Source organism: Rhipicephalus microplus, unplaced genomic scaffold (assembly GCF_043290135.1).
Source record: "Rhipicephalus microplus isolate Deutch F79 unplaced genomic scaffold, USDA_Rmic scaffold_62, whole genome shotgun sequence".
Lineage (NCBI taxonomy): Eukaryota > Metazoa > Arthropoda > Arachnida > Ixodida > Ixodidae > Rhipicephalus > Rhipicephalus microplus.
This window is the reverse complement of record NW_027464635.1, coordinates 1,263,746-1,286,161: the sequence shown is the minus strand read 5'-3', so window position 1 is coordinate 1,286,161 and position 22,416 is coordinate 1,263,746. Positions and strand designations below refer to the sequence as shown.

The following is a 22,416-nucleotide window of genomic DNA, read 5'->3' as shown; positions in this document are numbered from 1 at the left end:
CTCACCGGTGCCTCGAGAGTCAAGACAAACCTTTCTCTAGTTTTTTGTTTTCGAAGTTTGGTTCAAAATACTTCTGATGGCGTCACTGCCTGAACAAGACGCTGCGCAGGAGCCGTGGCTTAGTTGGTTAAAGCGCCTGTCTAGTAAACAGGAGATCATGAGTTCGAATCTCAACGGTGCCTCGAGAGTCAAGGCAACCGTCTCTCTAGTTTTTTGTTTTCGAAGTTTAGTTCGAAATTCTTCTGATGGTGTGACTGCCTCAACAAGACGCTGCGCAGGCGCGGTGGCTTAGTTGGTTAAAGCGCCTGTCTAGTAAACAGGACATCGTGAGTTCGAACCTCACCGGTGCGTCGAGAGTGAAGACTAACGTCTCTCAAGTTTTTTGTTTTCGAAGTATAGTTCCAAATACTTCTGATGGTGTCACTGCCTGAACAAGACGCTGCGCAGGCGCCGTGGCTTCTCTAGTTAAAGCACCTGTCTAGTAAATAGGAAATCGTGAGTTCGAATCTCACCGGTGCCTCGAGAGTCAAGACAAACGTCTCTCAAGTTTTTTGTTTTCGAAGTTTATTTCGAAAAACTTCTGATGATGTCACTGACTGAACAAGGCGCTGCGCAGGCGCCGTGGCTCAGTTAGTTAAAGCGCCTGTCTAGTAAACAAGAGATCGTGAGTTCGAATCTCACCGGTGCCTCGAGAATCAAGACAAACGGCTCTCTAGTTTTTTGTTTGCGAAGTTTATTTCGAAATACTTCTGATGGTGTCACTGCCTGAACAAGACGCTGCGCAGGCGCCGTGGCTTAGTTGGTTAAAGCGCATGTCTAGTAAACAAGAGATCATTTGTTCGAATCTCACCGGTGCCACGAGAGTCAAGACAAACGTCTGTCTAGTTTTTTTGTTTTCGAAGTTTAGTTCTAAATGCTTCTGTAGGTGTCACTGCCTGAACAAGACGCTGCGCGGGCGCCGTGGCTTAGTTGGTTAAAGCGCCTGTCTAGCAAACAGGAGATCGAGAGTTCGAATCTCACCGATGCCTCGAGAGTCAAGACTAACTTCTCTCTAGTTTTTTTTTGTTTTCGAAGTATTGTTCGAAATACTTCTAATGGTGTCACTGCCTGAACAAGACGCTGCGCAGGCGCCGTGGCTCATCTGGTTAAAGCACCTGTCTAGTAAACCGGATATCGTGAGTTCGAATCTCACCGGTGCCTCGAGTGTCAAGACAAACGTCTCTCTAGTTTGTTGTTTTCGAAGTTTAGTTCGAAATACTTCTGATGGTGTCACTGCCTGAACAACACGTTCGCAGGCGCCGTGGCTTAGTTGGTTAAAGCGCCTGTCTAGTAAACAGGAGGTCATGAGTTCGAATCTCACCGGTGCCTCGAGAGTCAAGACAAACGTCTCTCTAGTTTTTTGTTTTCGAAGTTTAGTTCGAAATAATTCTGATGGTGTCACTGCCTGAACAAGACGCTGCGCAGGCGCTGTGGCTTAGTTAGTTAAAGCGCCTGTCTAGTAAGAGAAAAATCGTGAGTTCGAATCTCACCTGTGCCTCGAGAGTCAAGACAAACGGCTCTCTAGTTTTTTGTTTTCGAAGTTTACTTCGAAACACTTCTGATGGCGTCACTGCCTGAACAAGACGCTGCGCAGGCGCCGTGGCTTAGTTGGTTAAAGCGCCTGTCTAGTAAACAGGAGATCGTGAGTTCGAATATCACCGGTGCCTCGAGAGTCAAGACAAACGTCTCTCTAGTTTTTTGTTTTCGAAGTTTAGTTCGAAATAATTCTGATGGTGTCACTGCCTGAACAAGACGCTGCGCAGGCGCTGTGGCTTAGTTAGTTAAAGCGCCTGTCTAGTAAGAGAAAAATCGTGAGTTCGAATCTCACCTGTGCCTCGAGAGTCAAGACAAACGGCTCTCTAGTTTTTTGTTTTCGAAGTTTACTTCGAAACACTTCTGATGGCGTCACTGCCTGAACAAGACGCTGCGCAGGCGCCGTGGCTTAGTTGGTTAAAGCGCCTGTCTAGTAAACAGGAGATCGTGAGTTCGAATATCACCGGTGCCTCGAGAGTCAAGACTAACGTCTCTCTAGTTTTTTGTTTTCGAAGTTTAGTTCGAAATACTTCTGATGGTGTCACTGCCTGAACAAGGCGCTGCACAGGTGCCGTGGCTTAGTTGGTTAAAGCGCCTGTCTAGTAAACCGAGATCGTGAGTTCGAATCTCACCGGTGCCTCGAGAGTCAAGACAAACATCTCTCTAGCTTTTTGTTTTCGAAGTTTAGTTCGAAATACTTCTCATGGTGTCACTGCCTGAAGAACAGGCTGCGCAGGTGCCGTGGCTTAGTTGGTTAAAGCGCCTGTCTAGTAAACAGGAGATCGTGAGTTCAAATCTCACCGGTGCCTCGAGAGTCAAGACAAACATCTCTCTAGCTTTTTGTTTTCGAAGTTTAGTTCGAAATACTTTTGATGGTGTCACTGCCTGACCAACAGGCTGCGCAAGCGCCGTGGCTTAGTACATTCTGCTTCTGGTCACCGACGCGTGCGGACGCAGGATGGCAGGCTCCTCAAGAGCTGTTACAGTGGCCGACGCTGGCCGCGGTTTCTCGTGCACATCGCTTCTCAAGGACTACCGTTTAATTCTGCCACCACTGCCCACAGGAGAAGGACTCAGGCGCACGTTGGTTCTGCACTGCGACATCGCAGCGCGTCCGTACGGGATTAATGACTTCCAAAAGCCGCTCAAGGAACTAGGCGTCATTCAAGAGGTAAGCGGCATAGGAGCGTATCAGATGTCGCACGTCTGGCTTCTTAACATGAAGACAGATTAAGCCAAGAAGATAGTTCTGGACGCTGGCCTACTCTCCGTGAAAGACCGGCCCTGCGTCGTCGTCTCCCAGACAGGCAAGAGGTGCGTCTCAAGTTGCATTGGGTAGCCTTTGACGTCAATGCAGAGACTGTACGGCGTGCTTTCCGGGAGTACGGTGAAGTGAAAGAAGTTATCAGCGACAAGTGGAGAGACGAAGACTTCGAAGGAGTTGAGTGAACCACAAGATTCGTTCGGCTACTACTTAAAGAAGGCGTTACTACGGATCGCATACTCCACCAGATGCGTCTCGGAAGCGGCATGGCACTGGTGGTCGTGCCAGGAAGAGCACCGCTGTGCCTGCGTTGCCGGAACACGGGAAACATTCGTCGCGACTGCAGGGTGCCCAGGTGCGCTGGTTGTCACGCTTTTGGGCATGAGCAGGCGGACTCTACTCGTTCCTATGCCAGTGCAGCAAGTCGAGCAACAAGTGCCGACCACAGTGAATTGCTCATGGATGAAGAGGAAGCAGAGAGGGCCGCGGCGTCGAAGGCTGGAGACGAGGCGTCTCATGCAGTGGCGACCAGCGAGGAAAAGACGGAGACACCTAAGCAAGACACAGGCACAGATGAAAATACGTTTGTGGGCACTCCAACGCAGTGGCGTTCGACTCAAATGGAAACCCAGCACAAGGCTGAAGCAGTCATCGGGTCCGACGCTACTTAGGACATGGATGCAGTTGAAGCTACGCCAGTAAAGCGACGCCTGAATGAGGGAGACGCGGCGTCCCAGCAGCGTCTGACCCAGGAAGATCAAGGGCAGTGGCGAGTGGCTGGCTCCAAAAAGTCTCGGGGTGCTGGCCGCCTGCGTTCGTCGTCGCTTTCACGCGGCGGCGACGGGACGACGCCTTGAGCGTCGGCCGGACAGTTGTTTAGGTGTTGGTAAGGTAAGCGTCTTTCGCTCGGCTTTCTCTCATCACGATGGTGACGATTAGATTGGCGACGCTAAATGTACGTGGGCTTTCTGCCAAACGGCGGCAAAACCAGCTTTATCGCCTGATTATAGAACAAGATGTGGACATCGTCGCTGTACAGGAAACTAAAGTAGAGAGTGAAGAGCACGCTGAGCGAATGGTGCAGCCTTTCACGAGAGTGTTTGATGTGTGCGTTTGTCACGCGGTGGGTGCTTCTGCAGGTTGCCTCTTGTTAATTCGGCAGAGCCTTAATGCGAAAGTGGAGTCTGTAACTACCTGCGAGGCGGGTCGTTTTATGATATGTGATTTATCCCTACCAAGAGAAAAATGGAGAGTAATCTGTGTGTACGCACCCACTGTGATTCAAGATCGAAAGGAGTTTTTTGAAAAACTTGATGTGTATTTAAAATGTGAACGTAAACTAATTTTGGCTGGGGATTTCAACTGCGTTTGTTCGAGTATAGATAAATCAAGTTCCAGGCCATACAGAGATTTAAGCACTGCCGTTCTAATTGATATGGTGGCGAAAGCTCAGCTAGAGGACGTGGGTGAATGTCTTTGCAGTGAAAAAGGGGTTATGTTTACCCACTTTCAGCGTTCAAGCCATGCTAGACTTGACAGAGTATATGTGTCTTCCGAAATCATTCCTTCGTGTTATGATTACAGAGTTACACCTGTTACGTTTAGTGATCATTGTTTGGTTTCATTCTCAATGGGTAAACACAAAAGGAATAACAAACATTTCTCTTGGGACCTCTGGAAATTTAATGTAAAGCTACTAAAGGATGAAGAGTTTAATCGGACTTTTCCAGAGGGCATAGAAGACTTAGCAAATAGAACATTTGAATCCTGGCGACATAAGTGGGAAATATTTAAACAGACCATTAAACGGAAAGCACTTGAGAGAGCCAGTATCCTGAGACATGCTGAAAAAGAACTTGAAGTGCGTTTGCGTGAAAACTTGCAACAGTTAGTAGCGGATGAATGTACTCAGGCCGGAACATTTTCAGAGAAGATAAACATAACTAAACAGAAGCTAGAGTTGATAGACCAAGAACGTTATCGTGGAGCATTGATTCGAGTTCGAGCAGAAAACTTGGTAGCGGGAGAAATTCCAACATAACGAGCTCTTGGAGCTGAGAAGAGACATGCCTGTAAGAATGAAATAAGAGAATTAGAATATAAAGGAACAAGATGCCATACGAAAGAAGCAATAGCCGGTGCTTTTTTTTGAATATTACAAAGAGTTATCCACACCAACCAGTGTACACGCAGAACGTTTTAATAGCGATTTCATTTCATTAATGCCAAGACTTGATGACGAAAGAAGAAAATTTTAGAATTGCCTTTAACAGAGCGAGAAGTTGAAAAAGCAATTGATAAGTTAAACAATGGTAAGTCTCCAGGACCAGATGGCCTTAGTGCTGCAGTGTACAAGGAATTCAAACACGTAGTTTCACCTATTTTGAGGGAGGTATTTAACGAGGCTTTTAAGTGTAAACAACTTCCACCATCGTTTTTGTCAGCCCACACGGTCTTAATACCTAAAACAGAAGATCCCGCGAAGTTAAGAAGTGTTACTGCATATAGACTAATTAGCCTAACTAATGTTGACTATAAAATATTGATGAAAATATTAGCCAGAAGACTCCAGACAGTTATGACAAAACTGATTGGGCCCCACCAAACTTGTGGCATAAAGGGAAGGAAAATAATGACCAACATAAACATAGCACGATCAATCCTAGAAAGTTGTGACGTTATGCATCTCAATGTTGCCATGCTTCAAATTGACCTCGAAAAGGCATTTGATCGCGTGCCGCACGACGTGCTCCTTTCATTACTTGAGCACATTAACGTAGGGAGTTTGATTAGCGAAGGAGTGTGCATGGCTTACACTGGATGCACGACGAGATTGGTATTAAATAAAACTGCGGGTGAGCGTATACCTGTGCTGCGGTCACTGAGACAGGGGTGTGCACTATCGCCCCTGCTTTTTGCTATTTTCATTGAACCTTTCTGCTTAAGTGTAATTAATAACCCTGCAATAAGCGGCTTTAAACTGCATGAAGCTGAGGTTAGCCTCCTCGCATACGCAGACGACATTGCAGTTTTCTGTACAAATTATGAGAGTATAATGCATGCTGTATATGCCGTGAAAACTTTTTGCCAGGCGAGTGGTAGTGCCGTGAACTGGGATAAGTGCCTTGGCTTCTGACATGGGGAATGGGACGTCACGCCAAGAGTATTTCTAAACATTAAATGGCAGGAAACACCAGTGAAGTATTTAGGAGTGCCGCTGGAGTTCTATCATGACAGTCAACCGTATTGGAAAAAAGAAACACAGACATTGCGCAATGATGTAGAAAAATGGAAAGGTTGGGGTATTTCGATATTCGCACGGGCCACAACATGCAACTTGTTTCTGGTGAGCAAGCTGTGGTACGTAATGCAGGTTTTGCACTGCAGTAGAATAAGTGTAAAGAAAATACACAGAGTATTCGCAATTTTCATATGGAGCTCTGTATGGGAAAGATCAAGCCGCACAATCCTTTTCAGAAAAGTTAGAGATGGTGGACTCGGATTAGTTCATTTGTACATAAGACAACTTGTCAATCGTTTCCTTTTTCTGCGTGATGTGGATGACCCCTTTTTGAGAACTGTTATACAACTAAAGTTATCTAGAGTGCTGCCGGGATTTCTCGTATCATCATCAAATATGCAAGGACCAATACAAGGGTATTTAAAAGAAGTTGTTTCGTCTTTCTGCTTTTTGTCAGTAAGATTTTCGTTAGAGTATCTGGCTGAAGTACCACGTAAAAAGTTGTATAGAGACCTTGTCGATGTTTTACTGCCTGTTCCAATGTACCGTCAGCTATATTGTGCAGGCCCAGGACAGGATGTTCTGAAACGTGTTAAAAGAATGCTTGTAGCGCCAGCGGTCAAAACTTTTTTCTTTAAATTACATACTGGTACCTTACCAGTTAAAACGTGGTTGCAGGATAAGGGAATATTCGTGCCATGGAGCACAAATTGCCACTTGTGTAATAAACCGGAAACAATTGAACACGTGTTTATAGATTGCTGGAGCGGGGTCTTTTTCTGGGATATACTGCAAAGAACCTTGAAAAAAGAATTACCGTTAAGTCCACATGGCATCCGTTTTCTTTCGGTTAAAAACGTGGCAGGTGTACCTTATGATCTCATCATGCTTCTGGGCCTGCACAGTATATGGAAAACCCGCTGTGCCTTTGAAAACACGGATGTAGAAGTGCTAGCTGTGCGCCAATATTTTTGCAAATCTGTGTGCCATTTTCTTGAAATGCTGAAAAGCCAAGAGGATGTGCCAGACTGGATTGGGTGCATTGAGCGATTGTTACGAATGCCCAAGTATTGATTAATAGTCAGCCAAGAGCTGACGGTACCTTAATGAATTCAGTGGGTGTATTTTGTGGCGCACTTGAATATAGACCAATATGTAAATATGTAAAATGTGAACAGTCATGATTTGCAAGGCAATAAAGAAAAAAAAAAGCGCCGTGGCTTAGTTGGTTAAAGCGCCTATCTAGTAAACAGGAGATCATGAGTTTGAATCTCCGGTGCCTCGAGAGTCAAGACAAACGTCTCTCTATTTTTTTGTTTTTGAAGTATAGTTCGAAATTCTTCTGATGGTGTCACTGCCTGAACAAGACGCTGCAGGCGCCGTGGCTTAGTTAGTTAAAGCGCCTGTCTGGTAAACAGGAGATCGTGAGTTCGAATCTTACCGGTGCCTCGGGAGTCAAAACTGACGTCTCTCTAGTTTTTGTTTTCGAAGTTTAGTTCGAAATACTTCTGATGGTGTCACTGACTGAACAGGGCGCTGCGCAGGCGCCGTGGCTCAGTTAGTTAAAGCGCCTGTCTAGTAAACAAGAAATCGTGAGTTCGAATCTCACCGGTGCCTCGGGAGTCAAGGCTAACGTCTCTCCAGTTTTTTGTTTTCGAAGTTTAGTTCGAAATACTTCTGATGGTGTCACTGCCTGAACAAAACGCTGCGCAGGCGCCGTGGCTTAGTTAGTTAAAGCGCCTTTCTAGTAAACAGGAGATCGTGAGTTCGAATCTCACTGGTGCCTCGAGAGTCAAGACTAACGTCTCTCTAGTTTTTTGTTTTCGAAGTATAGTTCGAAATACTTCTGATGGTGTCACTGCCTGAACAAGACGCTGCGCAGGCGCCGTGCCTTAGTTAAAGCGCCTGTCTAGTAAACAGGAAATCGTGAGTTCGAATCTCACCGGTGCCTCGGGAGTCAAGACTAACGTCTCTCCAGTTTTTTGTTTTCGAAGTTTATTTCGAAATACTTTTGATGGTGTCACTGCCGCGAACAAGGCGCTGCGCAGGCGCCGTGGCTTAGTTGGTTAAAGCGCCTGTCTAGTAAACAGGAGATCGTGAGTTCGAATCTCACCGGTGCCTCGAGAGTCAAGACAAACGTCTCTCTAGTTTTTTGTTTTCGAAGTTTAGTTCGAAATACTTCTGATGGTTTCACTGCCTGAACAAGACGCTGTGCAGGCGCTGTGGCTTAGTTAGTTAAAGGACCTGTCTAGTGAAAGGAAGATCGTGAGTTCGAATTTCACCTGTGCCTCGAGAGTCAAGACAAATGTCTCTCAAGTTTTTTTTGTTTTCGAAGTTTAGTTCGAAATACTTCTGATGGTGTCACTGACTGAACAAGGCGCTGCGCAGGCGCCGTGGCTCATTTGGTTAAAGCGCCTGTCTAGTAAACCGGAGATCGTGCGGTCGAATCTCACCGGTGCCTCGAGAGTCAAGACAAACGGCTCTCTAGTTTTTTGTTTTCGAAGTTTACTTCGAAACACTTCTGATGGTGTAACTGCCTGAACAAGACGCTGCGCAGGCGCCGTGGCTTAGTTGGTTAAAGCGCCTGTCTAGTAAACAGGAGATCATGAGTTCGAATCTCACCGGCGCCTCGAGAGTCAAGACAAACGTCTCTCTAGTTTTTTGTTATCGAAGTTTAGTTCGAAATAATTCTGATGGTGTCACTGCCTGAACAAGACGCTGCGCAGGCGCCGTGGCTTAGTTAGTTAAAGCTCCTGTCTGGTAAACAGGAGATCGTGAGGTCGAATCTCACCGGTGCCTCGGGAGTCAAGACTGACGTCTCTCTAGTTTTTTGTTTTCAAACATTCATGACTTTTTTGCGCAAACACGTACACGGACACAAGGAAAAGAGGCAAACAACACGGGCGCCCGTGTTGTTTGCCTCTTTTCCTTGTGTCCGTGTACGTCTTTGCGCAAAGATGTCACGATCGAGTACCAACTCGCCCAACTTTCAGTACTTTTGTTTTCGAAGTTGAGTTCGAAATACTTCTGATGGTGTCACTGCCTGAACAAAACGCTGCGCAGGCGCCGTGGCTTAGTCCTGTCTAGTAAACAGGAGATCGTGAGTTCGAATCTCAGCGGTGCCTCGAGAGTCAACACTAACGTCTCTCTAGTTTTTTGCTTTCGAAGCATAGTTCGAAATACTTCTGATGGTGTCACTGCCTGAACAAGACGCTGTGCAGGCGCCGTGGCTTAGTTAGTTAAAGCGCCTCTCTAGTAAACAGGAGATCGTGAGTTCGAATCTCAGCGGTGCCTCGAGAGTCAAGACAAACGTCTCTCTAGTTTTTTTGTTTTCGAAGTTTAGTTCAAAATACTTCTGATGGTGTCACTGCCTGAACAAGACGCTGCGCAGGCGCCGTGGCTTAGTTGGTTAAAGCGCCTGTCTAGTAAACAGGAGATCGTGAGTTCGAATCTCACCGGTGCCTCGTGAGTCATGACTAACGTCTCTCTAATTTTTTTGTTTTCGAAGTATAGTTCGAAATACTTCTGATGGTGTCACTGCCTGAACAAGACGCTGCAGGCGCCGTGGCTTAGTTAGTTAAAGCGCCTGTCTAGTAAACAGGAAATCGTGAGTTCGAATCTCACCGGTGCCTCGAGAGTCAAGACAAACCTTTCTCTAGTTTTTTGTTTTCGAAGTTTAGTTCAAAATACTTCTGATGGCGTCACTGCCTGAACAAGACGCTGCGCAGGCGCCGTGGCTTAGTTGGTTAAAGCGCCTGTCTAGTAAACAGGAGATCATGAGTTCGAATCTCAACGGTGCCTCGAGAGTCAAGGATACCGTCTCTCTAGTTTTTTGTTTTCGAAGTTTAGTTCGAAATGCTTCTGATGGTGTCACTGCCTGAACAAGACGCTGCGCAGGCAGCGGTGGCTTAGTTGGTTAGAGCGTCTGTCTAGTAAACAGGACATCGTGAGTTCGAATCTCACCGGTGCGTCGAGAGTGAAGACTAACGTCTCTCTAGTTTTTTGTTTTCGAAGTATAGTTCCAAATACTTCTGATGGTGTCACTGCCTGAACAAGACACTGCGCAGGCGCCGTGGCTTCTCTAGTTAAAGCGCCTGTCTAGTAAACAGGAAATCGTGGGTTCGAATCTCACCGGTGCCTCGAGAGTCAAGACAAACATCTCTCTAGTTTTTTTGTTTTCGAAGTTTAGTTCGAAATACTTCTGATGGTGTCACTGACTGAACAAGGCGCTGCGCAGGCGCCGTGGCTCAGTTAGTTAAAGCGCCTGTCTAGTAAACAGGAAATCGTGAGTTCGAATCTCACCGGTGCCTCGGGAGTCAAGACTAACGTCTCTCCAGTTTTTTGTTTTCGAAGTTTATTTCGAAATACTTCTGATGGTGTCACTGCCTGAACAAGACGCTGCGCAGGCGCCGTGGCTTCTCTAGTTAAAGCGCCTGTCTAGTAAACAGGAAATCGTGGGTTCGAATCTCACCGGTGCCTCGAGAGTCAAGACAAACATCTCTCTAGTTTTTTTGTTTTCGAAGTTTAGTTCGAAATACTTCTGATGGTGTCACTGCCTGAACAAGACGCTGCGCAGGCGCCGTGCCTTAGTTAAAGCGCCTGTCTAGTAAACAGGAAATCGTGAGTTCGAATCTCACCGGTGCCTCGGGAGTCAAGACTAACGTCTCTCCAGTTTTTTGTTTTCGAAGTTTATTTCGAAATACTTTTGATGGTGTCACTGCCGCGAACAAGGCGCTGCGCAGGCGCCGTGGCTTAGTTGGTTAAAGCGCCTGTCTAGTAAACAGGAGAGCATGAGTTCGAATCTCACCGGTGCGTCGAGAGTGAAGACTAACGTCTCTCTAGTTTTTTGTTTTCGAAGTATAGTTCCAAATACTTCTGATGGTGTCACTGCCTGAACAAGACGCTGCGCAGGCGCCGTGGCTTCTGTAGTTAAAGCGCCTGTCTAGTAAACAGGAAATCGTGAGTTCGAATCTCACCGGTGCCTCGAGAGTCAAGACAAACCTCTCTCAATTTTTTTTGTTTTCGAAGTTTAGTTCGAAATACTTTTGATGGTGTCAATGCCTGAGCAAGACGCTGCGTAGGCGCCGTGGCTTAGTTGGTTAAAGCGCCTGTCTAGTAAACAGGAGATCATGAGTTCGAATCTCACCGGTGCCTCGAGAGTCAAGACAAACGTCTCTCTAGTTTTTTGTTTTCGAAGTTTAGTTCGAAATACTTCTGATGGTTTCACTGCCTGAACAAGACGCTGTGCAGGCGCTGTGGCTTAGTTAGTTAAAGGACCTGTCTAGTGAAAGGAAGATCGTGAGTTCGAATTTCACCTGTGCCTCGAGAGTCAAGACAAATGTCTCTCAAGTTTTTTTTTGTTTTCGAAGTTTAGTTCGAAATACTTCTGATGGTGTCACTGACTGAACAAGGCGCTGCGCAGGCGCCGTGGCTCATTTGGTTAAAGCGCCTGTCTAGTAAACCGGAGATCGTGCGGTCGAATCTCACCGGTGCCTCGAGAGTCAAGACAAACGGCTCTCTAGTTTTTTGTTTTCGAAGTTTACTTCGAAACACTTCTGATGGTGTAACTGCCTGAACAAGACGCTGCGCAGGCGCCGTGGCTTAGTTGGTTAAAGCGCCTGTCTAGTAAACAGGAGATCATGAGTTCGAATCTCACCGGCGCCTCGAGAGTCAAGACAAACGTCTCTCTAGTTTTTTGTTATCGAAGTTTAGTTCGAAATAATTCTGATGGTGTCACTGCCTGAACAAGACGCTGCGCAGGCGCCGTGGCTTAGTTGGTTAAAGCGCCTGTCTAGTAAACAGGAGATCGTGAGTTCGAATATCACCGGTTCCTCGAGAGTCAAGACAAACGTCTCTCTACTTTTTTGTTTTCGAAGTTTAGTTCGAAATACTTCTGATGGTGTCACTGCCTGAACAAGACGCTGCGTAGGCGCCGTGGCTTAGTTAGTTAAAGCTCCTGTCTGGTAAACAGGAGATCGTGAGGTCGAATCTCACCGGTGCCTCGGGAGTCAAGACTGACGTCTCTCTAGTTTTTTGTTTTCGAAGTTTACTTCGAAACACTTCTGATGGTGTAACTGCCTGAACAAGACGCTGCGCAGGCGCCGTGGCTTAGTTGGTTAAAGCGCCTGTCTAGTAAACAGGAGATCATGAGTTCGAATCTCACCTGTGCCTCGAGAGTGAAGACAAACGTCTCTCAAGTTTCTTGTTTTCGAAGTTTAGTTCGAAATACTTCTGATGGTGTCACTGACTGAACGAGGCGCTGCGCAGGCGCCATGGCTTAGTTAGTTAAAGCGCCTGTCTAGTAAACAGGAGATCGTGAGTTCGAATTTCACCGGTGCCTCGAGAGTCAAGACAAACGGCTCTCTAGTTTTTTTGTTTTCGAAGTTTACTTCGAAACACTTCTGATGGTGTCACTGCCTGAACAAGACGCTGCGCCGGCGCCGTGGCTTAGTTGGTTAAAGCGCCTGTCTAGTAAACAGGAGATCGTGAGTTCGAATATCACCGGTTCCTCGAGAGTCAAGACAAACGTCTCTCTACTTTTTTGTTTTCGAAGTTTAGTTCGAAATACTTCTGATGGTGTCACTGCCTGAACAAGACGCTGCGTAGGCACCGTGGCTTAGTTAGTTAAAGCTCCTGTCTGGTAAACAGGAGATCGTGAGGTCGAATCTCACCGGTGCCTCGGGAGTCAAGACTGACGTCTCTCTAGTTTTTTGTTTTCAAACATTCATGACTTTTTTGCGCAAACACGTACACGAACACAAGAAAAAGAGGCAAACAACACGGGCGCCCGTGTTGTTTGCCTCTTTTCCTTGTGTCCGTGTACGTCTTTGCGCAAAGATGTCATGATCGAGTACCAACTCGCCCAACTTTCAGTACTTTTGTTTTCGAAGTTGAGTTCGAAATACTTCTGATGGTGTCACTGCCTGAACAAAACGCTGCGCAGGCGCCGTGGCTTAGTCCTGTCTAGTAAACAGGAGATCGTGAGTTCGATTCTCAACGGTGCCTCGAGAGTCAAGGATACCGTCTCTCTAGTTTTTTGTTTTCGAAGTTTAGTTCGAAATGCTTCTGATGGTGTCACTGCCTGAACAAGACGCTGCGCAGGCGCCGTGGCTTCTCTAGTTAAAGCGCCTGTCTAGTAAACAGGAAATCGTGGGTTCGAATCTCACCGGTGCCTCGAGAGTCAAGACAAACATCTCTCTAGTTTTTTTGTTTTCGAAGTTTAGTTCGAAATACTTCTGATGGTGTCAATGACTGAACAAGGCGCTGCGCAGGCGCCGTGGCTCAGTTAGTTAAAGCGCCTGTCTAGTAAACAAGAGATCGTGAGTTCGAATCTCACCGGTGCCTCGAGAGTCAAGACAAACCTCTCTCTAGTTTTTTTGTTTTCGAAGTTTAGTTCGAAATACTTTTGATGGTGCCAATGCCTGAGCAAGACGCTGCGTAGGCGCCGTGGCTTAGTTGGTTAAAGCGCCTGTCTAGTAAACAGGAGATCATGAGTTCGAATCTCACCGGTGCCTCGAGAGTCAAGACAAACGTCTCTCTAGTTTTTTGTTTTCGAAGTTTAGTTCGAAATACTTCTGATGGTTTCACTGCCTGAACAAGACGCTGTGCAGGCGCTGTGGCTTAGTTAGTTAAAGGACCTGTCTAGTGAAAGGAAGATCGTGAGTTCGAATTTCACCTGTGCCTCGAGAGTCAAGACAAATGTCTCTCAAGTTTTTTTTGTTTTCGAAGTTTAGTTCGAAATACTTCTGATGGTGTCACTGACTGAACAAGGCGCTGCGCAGGCGCCGTGGCTCATTTGGTTAAAGCGCCTGTCTAGTAAACCGGAGATCGTGCGGTCGAATCTCACCGGTGCCTCGAGAGTCAAGACAAACGGCTCTCTAGTTTTTTGTTTTCGAAGTTTACTTCGAAACACTTCTGATGGTGTAACTGCCTGAACAAGACGCTGCGCAGGCGCCGTGGCTTAGTTGGTTAAAGCGCCTGTCTAGTAAACAGGAGATCATGAGTTCGAATCTCACCGGCGCCTCGAGAGTCAAGACAAACGTCTCTCTACTTTTTTGTTTTCGAAGTTTAGTTCGAAATACTTCAGATGGTGTCACTGCCTGAACAAGACGCTGCGTAGGCGCCGTGGCTTAGTTAGTTAAAGCTCCTGTCTGGTAAACAGGAGATCGTGAGGTCGAATCTCACCGGTGCCTCGGGAGTCAAGACTGACGTCTCTCTAGTTTTTTGTTTTCGAAGTTTACTTCGAAACACTTCTGATGGTGTAACTGCCTGAACAAGACGCTGCGCAGGCGCCGTGGCTTAGTTGGTTAAAGCGCCTGTCTAGTAAACAGGAGATCATGAGTTCGAATCTCACCTGTGCCTCGAGAGTCAAGACAAACGTCTCTCAAGTTTCTTGTTTTCGAAGTTTAGTTCGAAATACTTCTGATGGTGTCACTGACTGAACGAGGCGCTGCGCAGGCGCCATGGCTTAGTTAGTTAAAGCGCCTGTCTAGTAAACAGGAGATCGTGAGTTCGAATTTCACCGGTGCCTCGAGAGTCAAGACAAACGGCTCTCTAGTTTTTTTGTTTTCGAAGTTTACTTCGAAACACTTCTGATGGTGTCACTGCCTGAACAAGACGCTGCGCAGGCGCCGTGGCTTAGTTGGTTAAAGCGCCTGTCTAGTAAACAGGAGATCGTGAGTTCGAATATCACCGGTTCCTCGAGAGTCAAGACAAACGTCTCTCTACTTTTTTGTTTTCGAAGTTTAGTTCGAAATACTTCTGATGGTGTCACTGCCTGAACAAGACGCTGCGTAGGCGCCGTGGCTTAGTTAGTTAAAGCTCCTGTCTGGTAAACAGGAGATCGTGAGGTCGAATCTCACCGGTGCCTCGGGAGTCAAGACTGACGTCTCTCTAGTTTTTTGTTTTCAAACATTCATGACTTTTTTGCGCAAACACGTACACGGACACAAGGAAAAGAGGCAAACAACACGGGCGCCCGTGTTGTTTGCCTCTTTTCCTTGTGTCCGTGTACGTCTTTGCGCAAAGATGTCATGATCGAGTACCAACTCGCCCAACTTTCAGTACTTTTGTTTTCGAAGTTGAGTTCGAAATACTTCTGATGGTGTCACTGCCTGAACAAAACGCTGCGCAGGCGCCGTGGCTTAGTCCTGTCTAGTAAACAGGAGATCGTGAGTTCGATTCTCAACGGTGCCTCGAGAGTCAAGGATACCGTCTCTCTAGTTTTTTGTTTTCGAAGTTTAGTTCGAAATGCTTCTGATGGTGTCACTGCCTGAACAAGACGCTGCGCAGGCAGCGGTGGCTTAGTTGGTTAGAGCGCCTGTCTAGTAAACAGGACATCGTGAGTTCGAATCTCACCGGTGCGTCGAGAGTGAAGACTAACGTCTCTCTAGTTTTTTGTTTTCGAAGTATAGTTCCAAATACTTCTGATGGTGTCACTGCCTGAACAAGACGCTGCGCAGGCGCCGTGGCTTCTCTAGTTAAAGCGCCTGTCTAGTAAACAGGAAATCGTGGGTTCGAATCTCACCGGTGCCTCGAGAGTCAAGACAAACGGCTCTCTAGTTTTTTGTTTTCGAAGTTTACTTCGAAACACTTCTGATGGTGTAACTGCCTGAACAAGACGCTGCGCAGGCGCCGTGGCTTAGTTGGTTAAAGCGCCTGTCTAGTAAACAGGAGATCATGAGTTCGAATCTCACCGGCGCCTCGAGAGTCAAGACAAACGTCTCTCTACTTTTTTGTTTTCGAAGTTTAGTTCGAAATACTTCTGATGGTGTCACTGCCTGAACAAGACGCTGCGTAGGCGCCGTGGCTTAGTTAGTTAAAGCTCCTGTCTGGTAAACAGGAGATCGTGAGGTCGAATCTCACCGGTGCCTCGGGAGTCAAGACTGACGTCTCTCTAGTTTTTTGTTTTCGAAGTTTACTTCGAAACACTTCTGATGGTGTAACTGCCTGAACAAGACGCTGCGCAGGCGCCGTGGCTTAGTTGGTTAAAGCGCCTGTCTAGTAAACAGGAGATCATGAGTTCGAATCTCACCTGTGCCTCGAGAGTCAAGACAAACGTCTCTCAAGTTTCTTGTTTTCGAAGTTTAGTTCGAAATACTTCTGATGGTGTCACTGACTGAACGAGGCGCTGCGCAGGCGCCATGGCTTAGTTAGTTAAAGCGCCTGTCTAGTAAACAGGAGATCGTGAGTTCGAATTTCACCGGTGCCTCGAGAGTCAAGACAAACGGCTCTCTAGTTTTTTTGTTTTCGAAGTTTACTTCGAAACACTTCTGATGGTGTCACTGCCTGAACAAGACGCTGCGCAGGCGCCGTGGCTTAGTTGGTTAAAGCGCCTGTCTAGTAAACAGGAGATCGTGAGTTCGAATATCACCGGTTCCTCGAGAGTCAAGACAAACGTCTCTCTACTTTTTTGTTTTCGAAGTTTAGTTCGAAATACTTCTGATGGTGTCACTGCCTGAACAAGACGCTGCGTAGGCGCCGTGGCTTAGTTAGTTAAAGCTCCTGTCTGGTAAACAGGAGATCGTGAGGTCGAATCTCACCGGTGCCTCGGGAGTCAAGACTGACGTCTCTCTAGTTTTTTGTTTTCAAACATTCATGACTTTTTTGCGCAAACACGTACACGGACACAAGGAAAAGAGGCAAACAACACGGGCGCCCGTGTTGTTTGCCTCTTTTCCTTGTGTCCGTGTACGTCTTTGCGCAAAGATGTCATGATCGAGTACCAACTCGCCCAACTTTCAGTACTTTTGTTTTCGAAGTTGAGTTCGAAATACTTCTGATGGTGTCACTGCCTGAACAAAACGCTGCGCAGGCGCCGTGGCTTAGTCCTGTCTAGTAAACAGGAGATCGTGAGTTCGATTCTCAACGGTGCCTCGAGAGTCAAGGATACCGTCTCTCTAGTTTTTTGTTTTCGAAGTTTAGTTCGAAATGCTTCTGATGGTGTCACTGCCTGAACAAGACGCTGCGCAGGCAGCGGTGGCTTAGTTGGTTAGAGCGCCTGTCTAGTAAACAGGACATCGTGAGTTCGAATCTCACCGGTGCGTCGAGAGTGAAGACTAACGTCTCTCTAGTTTTTTGTTTTCGAAGTATAGTTCCAAATACTTCTGATGGTGTCACTGCCTGAACAAGACGCTGCGCAGGCGCCGTGGCTTCTCTAGTTAAAGCGCCTGTCTAGTAAACAGGAAATCGTGGGTTCGAATCTCACCGGTGCCTCGAGAGTCAAGACAAACATCTCTCTAGTTTTTTTGTTTTCGAAGTTTAGTTCGAAATACTTCTGATGGTGTCACTGACTGAACAAGGCGCTGCGCAGGCGCCGTGGCTCAGTTAGTTAAAGCGCCTGTCTAGTAAACAAGAGATCGTGAGTTCGAATCTCACCGGTGCCTCGAGAGTCAAGACAAACATCTCTCTAGCTTTTTGTTTTCGAAGTTTAGTTCGAAATACTTCTGATGGTGTCACTGCCTGAACAACAGGCTGCGCAGGCGCCGTGGCTTAGTTGGTTAAAGCGCCTGTCTAGTAAACAAGAGATCGTGAGTTCGAATCTCACCAAAGCCTCGAAAGTCAAGGCAAACGGCTCTCTAGTTTTTGTTTTCGAAGTTTAGTTCGAAATACTTCTGATGGTGTCACTGCCTGAACAAGACGCTGCGCAGGCGCCGTGGCTTAGTTAGTTAAAGCGCCTGTCTAGTAAACAGGAAATCGTGAGTTCGAATCTCACCGGTGCCTCGGGTGTCAAGACTAACGTCTCTCCAATTTTTTGTTTTCGAAGTTTATTTCGAAATACTTTTGATGGTGTCACTGCCCGAACAAGGCGCCGCGCAGGCGCCGTGGCCTAGTTGGTTAAAGCGCCTGTCTAGTAAACAGGAGATCGTGAGTTCGAATCTCACCGGTGCCTAGAGAGTCAAGACAAACCTTTCTCTAGTTTTTTGTTTTCGAAGTTTAGTTCAAAATACTTCTGATGGCGTCACTGCCTGAACAAGACGCTGCGCAGGCGCCGTGGCTTAGTTGGTTAAAGCGCCTGTCTAGTAAACAGGAGATCATGAGTTCGAATCTCAACGGTGCCTCGAGAGTCAAGGATACCGTCTCTCTAGTTTTTTGTTTTCGAAGTTTAGTTCGAAATGCTTCTGATGGTGTCACTGCCTGAACAAGACGCTGCGCAGGCAGCGGTCGCTTAGTTGGTTAGAGCGCCTGTCTAGTAAACAGGACATCGTGAGTTCGAATCTCACCGGTGCGTCGAGAGTGAAGACTAACGTCTCTCTAGTTTTTTGTTTTCGAAGTATAGTTCCAAATACTTCTGATGGTGTCACTGCCTGAACAAGACGCTGCGCAGGCGCCGTGGCTTCTCTAGTTAAAGCGCCTGTCTAGTAAACAGGAAATCGTGGGTTCGAATCTCACCGGTGCCTCGAGAGTCAAGACAAACGTCTCTCTAGTTTTTTTGTTTTCGAAGTTTATTTCGAAATACTTCTGATGGTGTCACTGCCTGAACAAAACGCTGCGCAGGCGCCGTGGCTTAGTTTGTTAAAGCGCCTGTCAAGAAAACAGGAGATCGTGAGTTCAAATCTCACCGGTGCCTCGAGAGTCAAGACAAACATCTCTCTAGCTTTTTGTTTTCGAAGTTTAGTTCGAAATACTTCTGATGGTGTCACTGCCTGAACGAAAGGCTGCGCAGGCGCCGTGGCTTAGTTGGTTAAAGCGCCTGTCTAGTAAACAGGAGATCATGAGTTCGAATCTCACCAAAGCCTCGAGAGTCATGACAAACGGCTCTCTAGATTTTGTTTTCGAAGTTTAGTTCGAAATACTTCTGATGGTGTCACTGCCTGAACAAGACGCTGCGCAGGCGCCGTGGCTTAGTTAGTTAAAGCGCCTGTCTAGAAAACAGGAAATCGTGAGTTCGAATCTCACCGGTGCCTCGAGAGTCAAGACAGACATCTCTCTAGTTTTTTTTGTTTTCGAAGTTTAGTTCGAAATACTTTTGATGGTGTCACTGCCTGAACAAGACGCTGTGCAGGCGCTGTGGCTTAGTTATATAAAGGGCCTGTCTAGTGAAAGAAAGATTGTGAGTTCGAATCTCACCTGTGCCTCGAGAGTCAAGACAAACGTCTCTCAAGTTTTTTTGTTTTCGAAGTTTAGTTCGAAATACTTCTGATGGTGTCACTGACTGAACAAGGCGCTGTGCAGGCGCCGTGGCTCAGTTAGTTAAAGCGCCTTTCTAGTAAACAAGAGATCGTGAGTTCGAATCTCACCAAATCCTCGAGAGTCAAGACAAACGGCTCTCTAGTTTTTGTTTTCGAAGTTTAGTTCGAAATACTTCTGATGGTGTCACTGCCTGAACAAGACGCTGCGCAGGTGCCGTGGCTTAGTTGGTTAAAGCGCATGTCTAGTAAACAGGAGATCATTTGTCTGAATCTCACCGGTGCCACGAGAGTCAAGACAAACGTCTGTCTGATTTTTTGTTTTCGAAGTTTACGTCTAAATGCTTCTGATGGTGTCACTGCCTGAACAAGACGCTGCGCGGGCGCCGTGGCTTAGTTGGTTAAAGCGCCTGTCTAGCAAACAGGAGATCGAGAGTTCGAATCTCACTGGTGCCTCGAGAGTCAAGACTAACGTCTCTCTAGTTTTTTTTTTGTTTTCGAAGTATGGTTCGAAATACTTCTAATGGTGTCACTGCCTGAACAAGACGCCGCGCAGGCGCCGTGGCTCATTTGGTTAAAGCGCCTGTCTAGTAAACCGGAGATCGTGCGTTCGAATCTCACCGGTGCCTCGAGAGTCAAGACAAACGTCTCTCTAGTTTTTTTGTTTTCGAAGTTTAGTTCGAAATACTTCTGATGGTGTCACTGCCTGAACAAGACGCTGCGCAGACGCCGTGGCTTAGTTGGTTAAAGCGCCTGTCTAGTAAACAGGAGATCATGAGTTCGAATCTCACCGGTGTCTCGAGAAAGACAAACGTCTCTCTAGTTTCTTGTTTTCGAAGTTTAGTTCGAAATAATTCTGATGGTGTCACTGCCTGAACAAGACGCTGCGCAGGCGCTGTGGCTTAGTTGGTTAAAGCGCCTGTCCAGTAAACAGGAGATCGTGAGTTCAAATCTCACCGGTGTCTCGAGAAAGACAAACGTCTCTCTAGTTTCTTGTTTTCGAAGTTTAGTTCGAAATAATTCTGATGGTGTCACTGCCTGAACAAGACGCTGCGCAGGCGCTGTGGCTTAGTTAGTTAAAGCGCCTGTCTAGTAAACAGGAGATCTTGAGTTCGAATCTCACCGGTGCCTCGGGAGTCAAGACTAACGTCTCTCTAGTTTTTTGTTTTCGAACATTCATGACTTCTTTGCGCAAACACGTACACGGACACAAGGAAAAGAGGCAAACAACACGGGCGCCCGTGTTGTTTGCCTCTTTTCCTTGTGTCCGTGCACGTGTTTCCGCAAAGAAGTCATGATCGAGTACGAACTCGCCCAACTTTCAGTACTTTTGTTTTCGAAGTTTAGTTCGAAATACTTCTGATGGTGTCACTGCCTGAACAAGACGCTGCGCCGGCGCCGTGGCTTATTTGGTTAAAGCACCTGTCTAGTAAACCGGAGATCGTTAGTTCGAATCTCACCGGTGCCTCGAGAGTGAAGACAAACGTCTCTCTAGTTTTTTCGTTTTCGAAGTATAGTTCGAAATACTTCAGATGGTGTCACTGCCTGAACAAGACGCTGCGCAGGCGCCGTGGCTTAGTTAGTTAAAGCGCTTGTCTAGTAAACAGGAGATCGTGAGTTCGAATCTCACCGGTGCCTCGGGAGTCAAGACTAACGTCTCTAGTTTTTTGTTTTCGAAGTTTAGTTCGAAATACTTCTGATGGTGTCACTGCCTGAACAAGACGCTGCACAGGTGCCGTGGCTTAGTTGGTTAAAGCGCCTGTCCAGTAAACAGGAGATCGTGAGTTCAAATCTCACCGGTGCCTCGAGAGTCAAGACAAACATCTCTCTAGCTTTTTGTTTTCGAAGTTTAGTTCGAAATACTTCTGATGGTGTCACTGCCTGAACAACAGGCTGCGCAGGCGCCGTGGCTTAGTTGGTTAAAGCGCCTATCTAGTAAAAGGAAGATCGTGAGTTCGAATCTCACCTGTGCCTCGAGAGTCAAGACAAACGTCTCTCAAGTTTCTTGTTTTCGAAGTTTAGTTCGAAATACTTCTGATGGTGTCACTGACTGAACAAGGCGTTGCGCAGGCGCCATGGCTTAGTTGGTTAAAGCGCCTGTCTAGTGAACAGGAGATCGTGAGTTCGAATCTCACCTGTGCCTCGAGAGTCAAGACAAACGTCTCTCAAGTTTCTTGTTTTCGAAGTTTAGTTCGAAATACTTCTGATGGTGTCACTGACTGAACAAGGCGCTGCGCAGGCGCCATGGCTTAGTTAGTTAAAGCGCCTGTCTAGTAAACAGGAGATCGTGAGTTCGAATTTCACCGGTGCCTCGAGAGTCAAGACAAACGGCTCTCTAGTTTTTTTTTCGAAGTTTACTTCGAAACACTTCTGATGGTGTCACTGCCTGAACAAGACGCTGCGCAGGCGCCGTGGCTTAGTTGGTTAAAGCGCCTGTCTAGTAAACAGGAGATCGTGAGTTCGAATATCACCGGTGCCTCGAGAGTCAAGACAAACGTCTCTCTACTTTTTTGTTTTCGAAGTTTTGTTCGAAATACTTCTGATGGTGTCACTGACTGAACAAGGCGCTGCGCAGGCGCCATGGCTTAGTTAGTTAAAGCGCCTGTCTAGTAAACAGGAGATCGTGAGTTCGAATTTCACCGGTGCCTCGAGAGTCAAGACAAACGGCTCTCTAGTTTTTTTGTTTTCGAAGTTTACTTCGAAACACTTCTGATGGTGTCACTGCCTGAACAAGACGCTGCGCAGGCGCCGTGGCTTAGTTGGTTAAAGCGCCTGTCTAGTAGACAGGATATCGTGAGTTCGAATATCACTGGTGCCTCGAGAGTCAAGACAAACGTCTCTCTACTTTTTTGTTTTCGAAGTCTAGTTCGAAATACTTGTGATGGTGTCACTGCCTGAACAAGACGCTGCGTAGGCGCCGTGGCTTAGTTGGTTAAAGCGCCTGTCTAGTAAACAGGAGATCATGAGTTCGAATCTCACCGGTGCCGCGAGAGTCAAACAAACGTCTCTCTAGTTTTTTGTTTTCGAAGTTTAGTTCGAAATACTTCTGATAGTGTCACTGCCTGAACAAGACGCTGCGCAGGCGCCGTGGCTTAGTTAGTTAAAGCGCCTGTCTAGTAAACAGGAGATCGTGAGTTCGAATCTCACCGGTGCCTCGGGAGTCAAGACTAACGTCTCTCTAGTTTCTTGTTTTCGAACATTCATGACTTCTT

At 46.8% G+C, this 22,416-nt stretch overlaps 34 non-coding genes across 34 annotated transcripts; all 34 read left to right on the top strand.

Moving 5' to 3' along the window:
• The first annotated feature begins 954 nt into the window (after window positions 1-954).
• TRNAA-AGC (transfer RNA alanine (anticodon AGC)) lies at window positions 955-1,028 on the top strand. Its single transcript has one exon. It is a non-coding gene; the product is annotated as a tRNA-Ala (tRNA).
• Window positions 1,029-1,294: 266 nt separating this feature from the next.
• Window positions 1,295-1,368, top strand: TRNAT-AGU (transfer RNA threonine (anticodon AGU)). The gene has a single exon. It is a non-coding gene; the product is annotated as a tRNA-Thr (tRNA).
• A 264-nt stretch (window positions 1,369-1,632) lies between these two features.
• Window positions 1,633-1,706, top strand: TRNAT-AGU (transfer RNA threonine (anticodon AGU)). Its single transcript has one exon. It is a non-coding gene; the product is annotated as a tRNA-Thr (tRNA).
• Window positions 1,707-1,970: 264 nt separating this feature from the next.
• Window positions 1,971-2,044, top strand: TRNAT-AGU (transfer RNA threonine (anticodon AGU)). Its single transcript has one exon. It is a non-coding gene; the product is annotated as a tRNA-Thr (tRNA).
• A 263-nt stretch (window positions 2,045-2,307) lies between these two features.
• Window positions 2,308-2,381, top strand: TRNAT-AGU (transfer RNA threonine (anticodon AGU)). Its single transcript has one exon. It is a non-coding gene; the product is annotated as a tRNA-Thr (tRNA).
• Window positions 2,382-7,452: 5,071 nt separating this feature from the next.
• On the top strand, window positions 7,453-7,526 carry TRNAT-GGU (transfer RNA threonine (anticodon GGU)). Its single transcript has one exon. It is a non-coding gene; the product is annotated as a tRNA-Thr (tRNA).
• Window positions 7,527-8,124: 598 nt separating this feature from the next.
• On the top strand, window positions 8,125-8,198 carry TRNAT-AGU (transfer RNA threonine (anticodon AGU)). Its single transcript has one exon. It is a non-coding gene; the product is annotated as a tRNA-Thr (tRNA).
• Window positions 8,199-8,633: 435 nt separating this feature from the next.
• Window positions 8,634-8,707, top strand: TRNAT-AGU (transfer RNA threonine (anticodon AGU)). Its single transcript has one exon. It is a non-coding gene; the product is annotated as a tRNA-Thr (tRNA).
• Window positions 8,708-8,802: 95 nt separating this feature from the next.
• TRNAT-GGU (transfer RNA threonine (anticodon GGU)) lies at window positions 8,803-8,876 on the top strand. Its single transcript has one exon. It is a non-coding gene; the product is annotated as a tRNA-Thr (tRNA).
• A 591-nt stretch (window positions 8,877-9,467) lies between these two features.
• Window positions 9,468-9,541, top strand: TRNAT-AGU (transfer RNA threonine (anticodon AGU)). Its single transcript has one exon. It is a non-coding gene; the product is annotated as a tRNA-Thr (tRNA).
• A 263-nt stretch (window positions 9,542-9,804) lies between these two features.
• Window positions 9,805-9,878, top strand: TRNAT-AGU (transfer RNA threonine (anticodon AGU)). Its single transcript has one exon. It is a non-coding gene; the product is annotated as a tRNA-Thr (tRNA).
• Window positions 9,879-11,157: 1,279 nt separating this feature from the next.
• TRNAT-AGU (transfer RNA threonine (anticodon AGU)) lies at window positions 11,158-11,231 on the top strand. The gene has a single exon. It is a non-coding gene; the product is annotated as a tRNA-Thr (tRNA).
• Window positions 11,232-11,667: 436 nt separating this feature from the next.
• TRNAT-AGU (transfer RNA threonine (anticodon AGU)) lies at window positions 11,668-11,741 on the top strand. The gene has a single exon. It is a non-coding gene; the product is annotated as a tRNA-Thr (tRNA).
• Window positions 11,742-12,005: 264 nt separating this feature from the next.
• Window positions 12,006-12,079, top strand: TRNAT-GGU (transfer RNA threonine (anticodon GGU)). Its single transcript has one exon. It is a non-coding gene; the product is annotated as a tRNA-Thr (tRNA).
• Window positions 12,080-12,682: 603 nt separating this feature from the next.
• TRNAT-GGU (transfer RNA threonine (anticodon GGU)) lies at window positions 12,683-12,756 on the top strand. Its single transcript has one exon. It is a non-coding gene; the product is annotated as a tRNA-Thr (tRNA).
• A 761-nt stretch (window positions 12,757-13,517) lies between these two features.
• On the top strand, window positions 13,518-13,591 carry TRNAT-AGU (transfer RNA threonine (anticodon AGU)). The gene has a single exon. It is a non-coding gene; the product is annotated as a tRNA-Thr (tRNA).
• A 435-nt stretch (window positions 13,592-14,026) lies between these two features.
• Window positions 14,027-14,100, top strand: TRNAT-AGU (transfer RNA threonine (anticodon AGU)). The gene has a single exon. It is a non-coding gene; the product is annotated as a tRNA-Thr (tRNA).
• A 95-nt stretch (window positions 14,101-14,195) lies between these two features.
• Window positions 14,196-14,269, top strand: TRNAT-GGU (transfer RNA threonine (anticodon GGU)). Its single transcript has one exon. It is a non-coding gene; the product is annotated as a tRNA-Thr (tRNA).
• A 603-nt stretch (window positions 14,270-14,872) lies between these two features.
• On the top strand, window positions 14,873-14,946 carry TRNAT-GGU (transfer RNA threonine (anticodon GGU)). The gene has a single exon. It is a non-coding gene; the product is annotated as a tRNA-Thr (tRNA).
• A 760-nt stretch (window positions 14,947-15,706) lies between these two features.
• On the top strand, window positions 15,707-15,780 carry TRNAT-AGU (transfer RNA threonine (anticodon AGU)). Its single transcript has one exon. It is a non-coding gene; the product is annotated as a tRNA-Thr (tRNA).
• A 95-nt stretch (window positions 15,781-15,875) lies between these two features.
• Window positions 15,876-15,949, top strand: TRNAT-GGU (transfer RNA threonine (anticodon GGU)). The gene has a single exon. It is a non-coding gene; the product is annotated as a tRNA-Thr (tRNA).
• A 603-nt stretch (window positions 15,950-16,552) lies between these two features.
• Window positions 16,553-16,626, top strand: TRNAT-GGU (transfer RNA threonine (anticodon GGU)). Its single transcript has one exon. It is a non-coding gene; the product is annotated as a tRNA-Thr (tRNA).
• A 1,267-nt stretch (window positions 16,627-17,893) lies between these two features.
• Window positions 17,894-17,967, top strand: TRNAT-AGU (transfer RNA threonine (anticodon AGU)). The gene has a single exon. It is a non-coding gene; the product is annotated as a tRNA-Thr (tRNA).
• A 95-nt stretch (window positions 17,968-18,062) lies between these two features.
• Window positions 18,063-18,136, top strand: TRNAT-AGU (transfer RNA threonine (anticodon AGU)). The gene has a single exon. It is a non-coding gene; the product is annotated as a tRNA-Thr (tRNA).
• Window positions 18,137-18,571: 435 nt separating this feature from the next.
• TRNAS-AGA (transfer RNA serine (anticodon AGA)) lies at window positions 18,572-18,645 on the top strand. Its single transcript has one exon. It is a non-coding gene; the product is annotated as a tRNA-Ser (tRNA).
• Window positions 18,646-18,908: 263 nt separating this feature from the next.
• Window positions 18,909-18,982, top strand: TRNAS-AGA (transfer RNA serine (anticodon AGA)). Its single transcript has one exon. It is a non-coding gene; the product is annotated as a tRNA-Ser (tRNA).
• Window positions 18,983-19,586: 604 nt separating this feature from the next.
• Window positions 19,587-19,660, top strand: TRNAA-AGC (transfer RNA alanine (anticodon AGC)). The gene has a single exon. It is a non-coding gene; the product is annotated as a tRNA-Ala (tRNA).
• Window positions 19,661-19,929: 269 nt separating this feature from the next.
• On the top strand, window positions 19,930-20,003 carry TRNAT-AGU (transfer RNA threonine (anticodon AGU)). The gene has a single exon. It is a non-coding gene; the product is annotated as a tRNA-Thr (tRNA).
• A 92-nt stretch (window positions 20,004-20,095) lies between these two features.
• On the top strand, window positions 20,096-20,169 carry TRNAT-AGU (transfer RNA threonine (anticodon AGU)). Its single transcript has one exon. It is a non-coding gene; the product is annotated as a tRNA-Thr (tRNA).
• A 599-nt stretch (window positions 20,170-20,768) lies between these two features.
• Window positions 20,769-20,842, top strand: TRNAT-AGU (transfer RNA threonine (anticodon AGU)). Its single transcript has one exon. It is a non-coding gene; the product is annotated as a tRNA-Thr (tRNA).
• Window positions 20,843-20,935: 93 nt separating this feature from the next.
• Window positions 20,936-21,009, top strand: TRNAT-AGU (transfer RNA threonine (anticodon AGU)). The gene has a single exon. It is a non-coding gene; the product is annotated as a tRNA-Thr (tRNA).
• Window positions 21,010-21,609: 600 nt separating this feature from the next.
• TRNAT-AGU (transfer RNA threonine (anticodon AGU)) lies at window positions 21,610-21,683 on the top strand. Its single transcript has one exon. It is a non-coding gene; the product is annotated as a tRNA-Thr (tRNA).
• A 434-nt stretch (window positions 21,684-22,117) lies between these two features.
• TRNAT-AGU (transfer RNA threonine (anticodon AGU)) lies at window positions 22,118-22,191 on the top strand. Its single transcript has one exon. It is a non-coding gene; the product is annotated as a tRNA-Thr (tRNA).
• A 94-nt stretch (window positions 22,192-22,285) lies between these two features.
• Window positions 22,286-22,359, top strand: TRNAT-AGU (transfer RNA threonine (anticodon AGU)). Its single transcript has one exon. It is a non-coding gene; the product is annotated as a tRNA-Thr (tRNA).
• Window positions 22,360-22,416: the final 57 nt, after the last annotated feature.